Below are 13667 nucleotides of genomic sequence, written 5' to 3'. Positions count from 1 at the left end.
CCCGTTCACTGATCACAGTTCAGTCTCTCTCCGTTCACCGATCACAGTTCAGTCTCTCCCCGTTCACCGATCACAGTTCAGTCTCTCCCCGTTCACCGATCACAGTTCAGTCTCTCCCCGTTCACCGATCACAGTTCAGTCTCTCTCCGTTCACCGATCACAGTTCAGTCTCTCCCCCCCGTTCACCGATCACAGTTCAGTCTCCCCCGCTCATCGATAACAGTTCAGTCTCTCCCCCCCCGTTCACCGATCACAGTTCAGTCTCCCCCGTTCACCGATCACAGTTCAGTCTCCCGTCTGCTCACCGATCACAGTTCAGTCTCCCGTCTGCTCACCGATCACAGTTCAGTCTCCCGTCTGCTCACCGATCACAGTTCAGTCTCCCGTCTGCTCACCGATCACAGTTCAGTCTCCCGTCTGCTCACCGATCACAGTTCAGTCTCCCGTCTGCTCACCGATCACAGTTGTCTCTCCCCCCCGTTCACCAATCACAGTTCAGTCTCTCTCCCCGTTCACCAATCACAGTTCAGTCTCTCTCCCCGTTCACAATTCAGTCTCTCCCTGTTCACAATTCAGTCTCTCCCCGTTCACCGATCACAGTTCAGTCTCTCCCCGTTCACCGATCACAGTTCAGTCTCTCTCCGTTCACAGATCACAGTTCAGTCTCTCCCCCCCGTTCACCGATCACAGTTCAGTCTCCCATCTGCTCACCGATCACAGTTCAGTCTCTCCCCCCCGTTCACCAATCACAGTTCAGTCTCTCCCCCCCCGTTCACCAATCACAGTTCAGTCTCTCCCCCCCCGTTCACCGATCACAGTTCAGTCTTTCCCCCCCGTTCACCGATCACAGTTCAGTCTCTCCCCCCCGTTCACCGATCACAGTTCAGTCTCTCCCCCCCGTTCACCGATCACAGGTCCGTCTCCCCCGCTCATCGATCACAGTTCAGTCTCTCCCCCCCGTTCACCGATCACAGTTCAGTCTCCCCCGTTCACCGATCACAGTTCAGTCTCCCGTCTGCTCACCAATCACAGTTCAGTCTCCCGTCTGCTCACCAATCACAGTTCAGTCTCCCGTCTGCTCACCGATCACAGTTCAGTCTCTCCCCCCCGTTCACCAATCACAGTTCAGTCTCTCTCCCCGTTCCCCAATCACAGTTCAGTCTCTCTCCCCGTTCACAATTCAGTCTCTCCCTGTTCACAATTCAGTCTCTCCCCGTTCACCGATCACAGTTCAGTCTCTCCCCGTTCACCGATCACAGTTCAGTCTCTCCCCGTTCACCGATCACAGTTCAGTCTCTCTCCGTTCACCGATCACAGTTCAGTCTCTCCCCGTTCACCGATCACAGTTCAGTCTCTCCCCGTTCACCGATCACAGTTCAGTCTCTCCCCGTTCACCGATCACAGTTCAGTCTCTCCCCGTTCACCGATCACAGTTCAGTCTCTCTCCGTTCACCGATCACAGTTCAGTCTCTCCCCCCGCTCACCGATCACAGTTCAGTCTCTCCCCGTTCACAGTTCAGTCTCTCCCCGTTCACCGATCACAGTTCAGTCTCTCTCCGTTCACCGATCACAGTTCAGTCTCTCTCCGTTCACCGATCACAGTTCAGTCTCTCCCCCCGCTCACCGATCACAGTTCAGTCTCTCCCCGCTCACAGTTCAGTCTCCAGTCTGTTCACCGATCACAGTTCAGTCTCTCTCCCCGTTCACCGATCACAGTTCAGTCTCTCCCCCCGTTCACCGATCACAGTTCAGTCTCTCCCCCCCGTTCACCGATCACAGTTCAGTCTCTCCCCCCCGTTCACCAATCACAGTTCAGTCTCTCTCCCCGTTCACAATTCAGTCTCTCCCTGTTCACAATTCAGTCTCTCCCCGTTCACTGATCACAGTTCAGTCTCTCCCGCCCCCCCCACCCCGGTTCACCGATCACAGTTCAGTCTCTCCCCCCGTTCACCGATCACAGTTCAGTCTCTCCCCGTTCACAGTTCAGTCTCTCCCCGTTCACCGATCACAGTTCAGTCTCTCTCCGTTCACCGATCACAGTTCAGTCTCTCTCCGTTCACCGATCACAGTTCAGTCTCTCCCCCCGCTCACCGATCACAGTTCAGTCTCTCCCCGCTCACAGTTCAGTCTCCAGTCTGTTCACCGATCACAGTTCAGTCTCTCTCCCCGTTCACCGATCACAGTTCAGTCTCTCCCCCCGTTCACCGATCACAGTTCAGTCTCTCCCCCCCGTTCACCGATCACAGTTCAGTCTCTCCCCCCCGTTCACCAATCACAGTTCAGTCTCTCTCCCCGTTCACAATTCAGTCTCTCCCTGTTCACAATTCAGTCTCTCCCCGTTCACTGATCACAGTTCAGTCTCTCCCGCCCCCCCCACCCCGGTTCACCGATCACAGTTCAGTCTCTCCCCCCGTTCACCGATCACAGTTCAGTCTCTCCCCCCGTTCACCGATCACAGTTCAGTCTCTCCCCGTTCACCGATCACAGTTCAGTCTCTCCCCGTTCACCGATCACAGTTCAGTCTCTCTCCGTTCACCGATCACAGTTCAGTCTCTCTCCGTTCACCGATCACAGTTCAGTCTCTCCCCGCTCACAGTTCAGTCTCCAGTCTGTTCACCGATCACAGTTCAGTCTCTCTCCCCGTTCACCAATCACAGTTCAGTCTCTCCCCGCTCACAGTTCAGTCTCCAGTCTGTTCACCGATCACAGTTCAGTCTCTCTCCCCGTTCACCAATCACAGTTCAGTCTCTCCCCGCTCACAGTTCAGTCTCTCCCCGCTCACCGATCACAGTTCAGTCTCTGTCCCCGTTCATCGATCAGTTCACTCTCTCCCTGTTCACTGATCACAGTTCACTCTCTCCCCGTTCACCGATCACAGTTCAGTCTCTCCCCCCCGCTCACAGTTCAGTCTCTGTCCCCGTTCACCGATCACAGTTCAGTCTCTCTCCCCGTTCACAGTTCAGTCTCTCCCCACTCACAGTTCAGTCTCCAGTCTGCTCACTGATCACAGTTCAGTCTCTCTCCCCGTTCACCAATCACAGTTCAGTCTCTTCCCCGCTCACCGATCACAGTTCAGTCTCTCTCCCTGTTCATCGATCACAGTTCAGTCTCTCTCCCCGTTCACCGATCACAGTTCAGTCTCTCCCCACTCACAGTTCAGTCTCCAGTCTGCTCACTGATCACAGTTCAGTCTCTCTCCCCGTTCACCAATCACAGTTCAGTCTCTTCCCCGCTCACCGATCACAGTTCAGTCTCTCTCCCTGTTCATCGATCACAGTTCAGTCTCCAGTCTGCTCACTGATCACAGTGCCATCTCCCCCCGCCACCCCCCCATTCACCAAGTACTCTCTTCGCTGTTCACTGCTCACAATGCCATCTTCTCTACATTTCTGGGACCTGTTGCTTTAATTTGCCATCCCTCTCTGTCTGTGGTATCCTCAACTATCCATTTCGTCTCTCACTTTCACTCCCTCTAATGTACCCATCAGTCAGATAACTCCACAACTTAACCATACAACAACCCTGTCCTCACCATCAGAGACACCACTTTTAAAGGTCAAGCATCAAAGTAAATTAATTAATAAACTATGCGTATCATATACAACTTAGAGATTTTTTTTTCAGGCACCCACAGGAAAACAACGAAGTAGAATAGAAATCACGAGAAACCATACATAACAGAGACCGACAATCAACCATCGTATAAATAATAAAACGTTAAGTAAGTATTTCTGGGAATGTTAACTGCAGAGTCCCCAAAACTGTGCCCACAGCTGCAAGAGTGAGTTCAGTGCTCCTGCTCCTGACCTCGGCGGCGTGAGACTCAACGCTCCTGCCCAATGGTTAGCGAGGGGACCGGTCAAATGCAGGCCGGGGGGGGGGGGCGAATCTCGACTGGCACGGATAGCGAACACCAGTTCATTATCCGCTCTCCGGCCTCCACGCTTTAATCTGGCTTGATGCCTGGCCCAGCCTCCCTTCGCTAATGATGGTCGCACTTTATCCACTTCCCGAGAGTCAAGTTTGCTGAGTACTTCAGGAGACTGTAAAAAAAAATCACAAGTTCACTTAATTACTGCCTGTTATGTCACTGGCATTTAGGGCAGCAATGAAGGTCCTCCATCTCGGTCTGTCCTTGGCCGTCCTCTCTTTTGTGCCCCAGGAGTGGTTCACCTCATTTCTGCCTCTGCAGTTCGACGCCCAGCTGTCTTCGGTGTCCTGCATTTCCTCCGTCCTTCAGGGGCCCAACGAAGTGATGGAGTTGGCCTCTCCTCTCATCACGTGCCCAGTCCACCTCCAACGTTTCCTCATGATTGTGGCCGTGTCCTCTTGATGACACTGAAGGAGTATGGTGTGGTTGGAGATCTTTCTTGGCCAGAAAGTACGGAGCATCTTCCGGAGGCTCATGGTGTGGAAGGACAACAAGCCTGGCAAGTTTGCTCTCTGTCAGGCGCCAGCATTCTGACCCGTAGTTCGTCTGTAGGGTTCAAAAGTCCGCTTCTTAAAGGGAAATTACAGGCTGCAGATTGCAGTGATTGTCACTTCAAAACCATTATCTAAAAGAATATCTAGTAGCTTTGTGGGCTGCCCGCTAAACGTCGCCGTATATCACCAGCAGTATCTTGGAACTTTTCTTTTCTACCCCACACCCCTCCCCCCCCGTCCCTCCACTTTCATCTCATCACCAGTTCTGAGAAAGGGTCTTTGGCTTGAAGCTCCCCTCACCTCTTCACAAGCACTGCCTGACCTGCCGAGACTTCCCAGCATTTTCCGTTTGTATCTCGGGTTTCCAGCATCTGCAGCATTGTTTGATCACGAGACTCTGCCTTGCAACTGTGTGCCAAATTCACACCTCGCACAACACAACAAAAGCCACGTTAAAAACAAGCAGAAAGTCAATCGTCAGCAAATTTCCCTGACTGGTGATAGCACGCTGTGAGAGCAATAGATTATGGTTTAAAATCAGTGGCATATGTCGTAAACTTTGTTGGTATGCAGCAGCAATACATTGCAAAACTTAAGAATACTGTAAATTACAGTAAGTGCCTGCGTATCTCTCTGCTGTTCGTAACACTGCTGGCAGAGCAGCAATGAAGATCCTTCATATCTGGCAGTGTTCAGGGCTCCCTTCACCGCATCAGTAGCTTGGTTTTCACTACTGTCAGTCATGCAGTTCCCAGGTGGAGACTCAGGAATACCGTCGCACTCAAATGTAGAAGGATTCTTCATTGCTGTTTCCATAACAATTTTGTTTTACCAGTCAGGGTTGTTACCGAGCTGAATCCCCCCCAAAACCTGGAGGATTGGTGGACTGCTCTTAGTCTGGCCTCTACCCTTAGACCTGTTTGGCATGAGTGACCCTGCCAAAGAGCCAGGGCACTTGGCACGACTTCATCTGACATAGCTCACTGGGTCATTCAGGCATGCAAGCCTCCAAAACACAACAACATTGTGGTTCTCTTGGAAGAAGTGTGTGTGCTTTTTTAAAAAAATTTAAATTAAATAAATAGTGCAAAGAGAGAGAAAAAAATAGTGAGGTAGTGTTCAGTGTTCATTCAGAAATCAGATGGCAGAGGGGAAGAAGCTGTTCCTGAATCGTTGAGTGTGTGCCTTCAGGCTCCTGTACTTCCTCCCTGATGGTAGCCGTGAGAAGAGGGTGTGTGCTCAGTTAATGATGGACGCCGGCCTTCTAAGGAATCGCTCCTTGAAGATGTCCTGGTCGCTGGGAGGCTACTGACTGATCTTGTAACTTTTCACAGCTTATTTTGATCCTGTGCAGTGCCCCCAACCCCGATACCATACAGTGTTGCAGTTGGGCACGTAACTACCCTCTACTTAGTGAACATGACAGGTGAAATTACGAGAGGAACTTTCTGTCAGAAGTCGTCTCAGTTCTTTAAATAATGATTGTTTCCTGATAAAAACACTCTTTAAGAAGGGTATTTGGCTGCTTGCTTTCCAGCCAGATACATGTCTCAACCTGGCACTGTACACATGGTGGCAACTAGAACTGAGAACAAAAGATGAGGTGTGGACTAACAAGACAATGAGTTTCCTGCAAGACAACATTAATCACCCCACTTCACAAATTTTACAAAAACCCACCAGGACCATAAAGTTATCGAGTCATCAACCAAAGCAGCACATAACACGGGTCCTTCTGCCCATCTGGTTTGCACCAGCCCAGTCTTCTCCTTTGTCCCATCTACCCACACCAGACTATATCCCTCCAAACCCCTCCCCATCCATGTGGCCATCTGAATTTTTCCTCAATGTTACAAGCAACTCGCTCCACCCTCTGGAGTGAAGAAGTTCCCCCTCAGATTTCCCTTCAATATTTCACCTTTCACCCTAAACCTATGACCTCCAGTGCCAGGGGTCTGCCTGAGGGGAGGAATGATAAGAGTAGTAATACTATTACAGCGCCTGTAAGGAGATTGTGCATTCTCCCCGCGTCTGCTTGGCCTTCTCCCCACATTACAAAGACATATGGGTCAGTTGGGTAATTGGTCACATGACTGTTAATGGGTGGTGTGGGCTCGGTGGGCCAGAAGGGCTTATTACTGTGATGCATCTTTAAAATAAAGATTAAATTTTTTTTTAAAGTGTCGGTGACCCAATCTTCACCTGAAAGCCCATCTCAGAATGGGACCTCTCACCCTGCATTTACGCAGCACCTCTAAAACACTCCCCAGACCTTCAGCGGGAGTGCATGTGAGCTAGCACGTGCGAAATTTGGGCAGGTGGCCAAAAGCTTGGCTAGAGGAGGTGGATTTCGAGAAGAACAGCAGGCAGAGAAGAAACTCCAGAGACTGAGGGGCCTCAGGAGCAGCCTGGACTTCGGGTGCTCCATCATCATCACCTGGGTCCATATTGAAGGTCGAGGCTGGGAGGCCGAGCGGAGATCCATAAGTCAAGGCTCAATTTTCAGAGCCTGAGTCTGCAAATCTCTGCGGGTCCCTTAGGAAAGTCTGTGAGTTCACAAAACTGCTGGGGTTAGAGGGCCGTGTATGTGCATTGGTGGGTGGGTGGGAGGGAGGGAGACATGGGGCTTGTTTTGTTGTTGTTGCTGCTACCTCTTCTTTCAGTTAATCCTGACGAAGGGTCTTGGCCCGAAACGTCGACTGTACCTCTTCCTTGAGATGCTGCCTGTCCTGCTGCGTTCACCAGCAACTTTGATGTGTGTGGCTTGAATTTCACTGTATGTTTCGATGTACTCGTGATAAATAAACCCAAATCTGAAAATCAGGGAGAGAAGGGCCCTCTCCAAACATAACCCAAACTCAGCCTGGAAATTATATAATTATACTGCAAAGTTTTGCTAAGGCAAAAACGGTCTCACACACTCCGGTACTCTTTACTGAATACTTAACAGAAACACAGACTAATGTGACAGAAACACCTCCTGTTTCACATCCCAGAGCCATTTAAAGGTCCTTAATTTCAATAAATGATCTTCACCTGTTAGCATAACGACAGCCCACAATGCCATTCAAAAGTAGGTCACAAATCTCAACTGCGCCTGGCCGATTTTGCACAGGCCAGCTGTTGCGACCGTACGATTACCAGCCGCACATCTGGGCTTCGGGGGTGGGGGGATGGTGGGGAGGAATGGGAAAGGCTCTCACAGTTGGGGGGGAGAGGAGATGGTGGGGAGGAATGGGAAAGGCTCTCACAGTCGGGGGGACAGGAGATGGTGGGGAGGAATGGGAAAGGCTCTCACAGTCAGGGGGTGGGGGTGAGGAATGGGAAAGGCTCTCGCAGTTGGTGGGGAGAGGAGATGGTGGGGAGGAATGGGAAAGGCTCTCACAGTTGGGGGGAAGAGGAGATGGTGGGGAGGAATGGGAAAGGCTCTCACAGTCAGGGGGTGGGGGTGAGGAATGGGAAAGGCTCTCACAGTCGGGGGGGAGAGGAGATGGTGGGGAGGAATGGGAAAGGCTCTCACAGTCAGGGGGTGCGGGTGAGGAATGGGAAAGGCTCTCGCAGCCAGTCGACTGCAGTAACAGGGTCCCAGCCCTCAGCCTCCGACCATCGACGATAGGGCGGCACCGGACAGTAGCGTCAAGCTCAGTGGCTTTACTGTGCCAGTGATTTCTGCTCAGGGGTTCAAGTCCCGCCACTGTCTGTAAGGAGCTTCCATGTTCTCCTGTTTCCTCCGGGTACCCCCACATTCCAGTAACGTACAGGTTAGGGTTAGTGAATTATGGGCATGCTACATTGGCGCTGGAATCGCGGCAATGTGGTCTGCTCAGAACCTTACTTGCTGATTTGACTTGATGCAAGATGATGCATTTTACTGTATGTTTCAATCTACACACAACCACTAAAGCTGAGGTACTTTAATAGAAAGAAATCTTTCTTCTAAATTCCCAGAGGCCTCCTGTCATCCCTGTTCAGTGAATGCCCGATGGGATGGGTGCCCGCTGGCCAGTGCGGACTTGGTGGGCCAAACAGCCTGCTTCCCTGCTGTAAGACTCCGGGAGAATCATGAGGACCGAGAAATAAGTCAGGGCCATGGGTCCAGTCACTGCATTGTTTCTGCCCATTGATCACCAAGGGATGAAATGGCAGATTCCTCCATCCCGGTGACTTGTGAATGATAACTTCAAACATCTCTCTCCACCCTGTGCTGTCCCTACGTCAGGAACTTTTAATGGAACAATGCAAAGGGAGCTTTCGACTGTATCTAACCTTCACTGTCCCTATCCCAGGGGTGGGGTGGGGGGGGTGATGGGACAGTGTAGAGGGAGGTTTGGTCAGTATCCAATCTTCGTGTTTCTATCCCAGGAATGTCTGATGGGACAATGTTGAGGGAGCTTTGGTCTGCATCCAATCTTCATGTCCCTATCCCGGGAATGTTTGATGGGACAATGTAGAGGGAGATTTGGTCTGCATCCAGTCTTCCTTAGGAACATTTGATAAGGCAATGTAAGACACTGGCACTGCATCTAACCCATGCCATCCCTGACCCAGGAGTGATTAGAGTGACCAGGCAGTGCAGAGGGAACTTTACCTTGTGTCTAGCATTCACTGTCCCTGCCTTGGGAATGTTTGAAGGGCCAGTAATGAGGGGCTTATTTTGTATCCAACCACTGCACGGTATCTTTGACATAACTGTCAACTATGCACTGATGTTTTTGTGGAGTTCCCTTTAAATTCCTTTCCTAATTGTCGGCTCCCACTGGGATTTTTACAGTTTCACTGTCTGCCAACAAGGCTGTTCGGGCTGGATGGACACAGGACCCAGACTGACACCAGTAGGCCTCAGGCAGAGAACATCAGCCTTTGTGATAGGGTCCACTTTTCACAAGTCACGCCAAACCATTCTCAGAACGCGACCTCTCACCCTCCATTAATGCAGCACCACCTCCAAGGCCACGGCGCAGCTCTACACGAGCCTAATAGTGTAAAATTTGAGCAGGTGCTCAACATGGACCTCCACGGCACCACGCAGCGGATGGCTGGGTCAAACTCAGACACAGGGTTTGGATAGATGGAGGACAACAGAGCCATCTTGGCCCAGGGGATCGGTAGGTAAGTAGAATACCTGCTCGGGCCCAGCACACATGCATACACACACGTACAAAGGGTCAGGTGAAGGGCCTGGAGTTCAGAGTTCAGGACAGAGCACTCTGAGGTCAGAGGTCAGCAACCTCCGAGGATGGAGGTCCAAGATTCGTTGTCTGCGGGGTCCCAAGAACGAGGGCCGCTGAGTCCCGGGACTGGAGGTCCATGATCAGCAAGTGCTGAGGACGAAGCCCAGAGGTCAGACAGTCCAGAGGTTGAAAGCGAAGGTCGAAGCCCCTTGGTCGGTGGGTCCGGAAGTGAGGTCCGATATCTGTGAATATGGGTTGGGGGGGGCACTGTCTGAAGCACAGAGGCCTATAGGTGGTCTGTCCAGGGTCTGGAGGCCTGTCTATGAGCAGGTGGGAAGGGGATATGTTCTGCCATTGTTGTTGGCTCTATGGTGTTCTGTTGAATATTGAACGCTGCTGAAAGTCAGTGCGGATCAGAAATAACATCGCCTGGCAGACAATCAACACTGGTACATCTCAGGGATGCGTGCCTACCCCATCGCTCTACTCTCTCCACACTCACCATTGCGTGGCTAGGCACAGTTTGAACACTATCTATGTACACCACTAGTTGTCGGCAGAATTTCAAATGGTGACGAGGAGCCGTACAGGAGTGAGGTAGATCAGCTGGCTGAGTGGTGTCACAGCAACAATCTGGCACTCAACATCAGTAAGACCGAGGATCAGATTGTGGACTTCAGGAAAGGGAAGCTGAGGGACCACAAACCAGTCCTCATCGAGGGATCAGAAGTGGAAAAGGTGAGCGGTTTCAAGGTCCTAGTTAACATCTCTGAAGATCAATCTTGAGCCCAACACATTGATGCAATTACAAAGAAGGCACGACTGCAGCTATGTTTCATTCGGAGTTTGAGGAAACTTGAAATGTCACCAAAGACACTCGAATTTCTACAGATGCCCCGTGGAGAGCATTCTAACTGGTTGTATCACAGACTGGTATGGAGGGGCCACTGCTCAGGATCGGAGAAAGTTGGAAACTCAGCCAACTCCATCAAGGGCACTAGCCTCCCCAGCACTGAAGACATCTTGAAAAGGTGATGCCTCAAGAACAGAAAGCAATGTCCGTCATTAAGGACCCCACTGCACGGGACATACCCTCTTCTCATTGCTACCATCAGGGAGGAGGTACGGGAGTCGGAAGACACACACTCAGGAACAGCTTGTTATTCACTGCCATCCGATTTCTGAATGACAACGAACCTATGAACTACCTTGGTCACACACAAGAGAAAATCTGCAGATGCTGGAAATCCAAGCAACACACACACAATGCTGGAGGAACTCAGCAGGCCAGGCAGTATCTATTGAAAGGAGTACAGTCGACATTTTGGGCTGAAACTCTTCAACAGGACTAATACGTCAGTAATTTTTTCTCTACTTGTTTAATTATATATATTTCTTATTGTAACTTATAGTTTTTTAATGTATTGCATCGTACTGCTGCTGCAGAACAATAAATTTCACAAGGTACGCCAGGGATTCTGATGTGTTGGCACTGGGATGTGTGGTGACACTTGCGGGCTTGCCCCCAACACATCCTCAGATAGTATTGGTTGTTAAAGCATTTCACCGTCTGTTTCAGTCTGCATGCGATTAATAAATAACTCTAAATAAATATAATCTAATCTCAGCTCAGTTGGCCACCACTCGGCCCACTGAGCTCATGCTAGCCCTTTGCAATTCTATTCGCCCCACTGCCCCTTTCCTGAGAGAACATTGAGCAGTACAGCACAGTACAGGCCCTTCGGCCCACAATGTCGTGCTAACTTTTTAACTTTCTCCAAGATCAATCTAACCCTTCTTTCCCCCATAGCTTTCCATGTTTCTATCACCCATTTGCCGATCTAACTGTCCCTAATGCATCTGACTCTACCACCACCCCTGGGAGGGGGTTCCTTGCACCCACCACTCTGTGTAAAAGGCCTACCTCTGACATTCCCCCCCATACCTTAATCCAATCACCTTGAAGTTATGCCCCCTTATATTAGCCCAGGGAAAAGTCCCTGGCTGTCCACGCTATCTATGCCCCTTATTATCCTGTACAGCTCTATCACGTCACCTCTCATCCGCCTTTGCTCCAAAGAGAAAAGCCCTAGCTCACTCAGCCTATCCTCATTGGTCTCCAATGCAGGCAGCATCCTGGTAAATCTCCTCTGCACCCTCTCTAAAGCTTCCACACCCTTCCTATAATGAGGCGACCAGAACTGAACACAATACTCCAAGTGTGGTCCAACCGCATTACAAACTTCAACGTTACCTCACAAACCTTAAACTCGACACCCTGACTAACGAAGGTCAACGGACTATACGCCTTCTTAACAACCCTCTCAAGCTGCGCAGCAACTTTAAGAGATTTATGGGCATGGAGTCCAAGATCCCTGTCACTGCACGTTGCTGAGAATTTCGCCTTTGACCCTGAATGCTGTCTTCATGTTTGATTCCCCCGAAGTGAATCGCTTCACACTTTTCCAGGTTGACCTCCATCTTTCCACTTCTGTGCCCAAGCTCGGCAGGCCATCAACATCCCACTGTAACCTACGACAACCTTCTACGCTAACTACATCACTACCAACCTTCGCGTCAGCAACACGCGCACAATGCTGGAGGGACTCAGCAGCCAATGGCAGCATCTATGGAAAACAGTAACCAGTCGACGTTCCGCTCCGAGACCCTTCATCAGGACCCCGAAAGGATGCCTAACCTTTGCGCCACCTTCGTGTTATCTGTATTTGTCCAATGTCCCTTTTGAATGATGGGAGCTCAACAGACTTCCGCATGCCCTCTCAGGCGTACAGTTCCGTACCACATGCAGGGGTACACAGCCTCTCACTGGAGACCGTCCTGGCTTGAAGAGAAAGCAAGATGGGAACCGGCAAGGAAACAGACATTTAGGAACAAATCCTCTCCATCGACTCAACCAGCACCGCCCTCTTCAGCACCTCCTCTCTAGATGGAAGGCTGGAAACAGGCCATTCAGCCCACAGAGGCCCTGTTTGTCAGCAGGCACACACTAAAGGCTGATTTATACTTCTGCATACTAGTTTACGCGGTAGCCTACACAAGTGGGCTACGCCGTTGTGAGCATTTATACTTGTGCGTTGGTGTGTCTGTGTCGCTCTGCAATTCACTGTCAAAACGCTAGTTGGCGGTGGGGCTTCTACGCCACTGTGTTGAGTTTCTTCGCGTTGATACTCAAACATGAAGAAACTCGAACTTCAAACAATGGCGACTGAAACTGAAGGGGGGTGAATTTTCCGTATGTACAGTGTCATGTCACTTAACAGAATCGGGAATTTTGAGCCAAAGTCAACTTGTCGAAAAAAAAATCGGCACGTACACGCATGCGCACACACCTGCCCGTGCAAGGCTTCATGGTCATGGTAGTCTTTCTCGGGGTAAACAAATTTAAAGCAAGCGTCTTTTTCCGTAAAAGCGAAAATCCTCTTTCGGTTAATGAAAACAGGTACTAATGTAGGTCTTTTGTAAAAGCAAAATGTGGCCTCCATAATTTCGGAGGTCTGTAAAGCTTTATGGAAAGCATTGCAGCCAGAGTTGCTACCAAGCAGACCAATCACAGTTGTCTCGGTCTGCGTTGCCGTGATGCGTAGTTACATTTTAGGAGAGGTGCACGTTAGGCTACAGCGTAGGGTTTGCGGCTATGCTATACCTACGGCGTTGATTTAACGCACAAGTACAAATCAGCCTTTACACTGATCCCACTTTATTCCACCTCACGTTCCCATCAACTCATACCCACCCCCCACAGATTTGCCATGAATCAACCCACCACAACCAGTTGACAGAGATGTTTAACCCACCAATCCACACACGTTTGGGACACAGGAGGAAGCCCCACTCGATCACAGGGAGGACCTGCGAACTCCACATGGACAGCACCCTGGGTCAGGACCCAACCAGGGCCTCAGGAGCAGGGAGACATGTAGCCGAGCTAACTGTAGCGGGGCAACAACACAGGGCTCAGAAAACCGGGACCAGTGGGGCAGCATTCTGAAAGCCGCAGCTGGCCATTTGGCCCCTCGAGACGAGCTCGGCTTTCTACACAACCCTGCACGA

General features: G+C 50.7%; 1 protein-coding gene across 2 annotated transcripts in view; it reads right to left on the bottom strand.

Annotated features, from left to right (window-relative positions):
- The window catches only part of LOC140204925 (proline-rich protein 12-like), a 102401-nt gene that overhangs the window by 64570 nt on the left and 24164 nt on the right, over positions 1-13667 (bottom strand). The window lies entirely within an intron of this gene.

This window comes from Mobula birostris, chromosome 11 (assembly GCF_030028105.1).
Source record: "Mobula birostris isolate sMobBir1 chromosome 11, sMobBir1.hap1, whole genome shotgun sequence".
Classification (NCBI taxonomy): domain Eukaryota; kingdom Metazoa; phylum Chordata; class Chondrichthyes; order Myliobatiformes; family Myliobatidae; genus Mobula; species Mobula birostris.
This window is presented reverse-complemented; position numbering and strand designations above follow the sequence as displayed.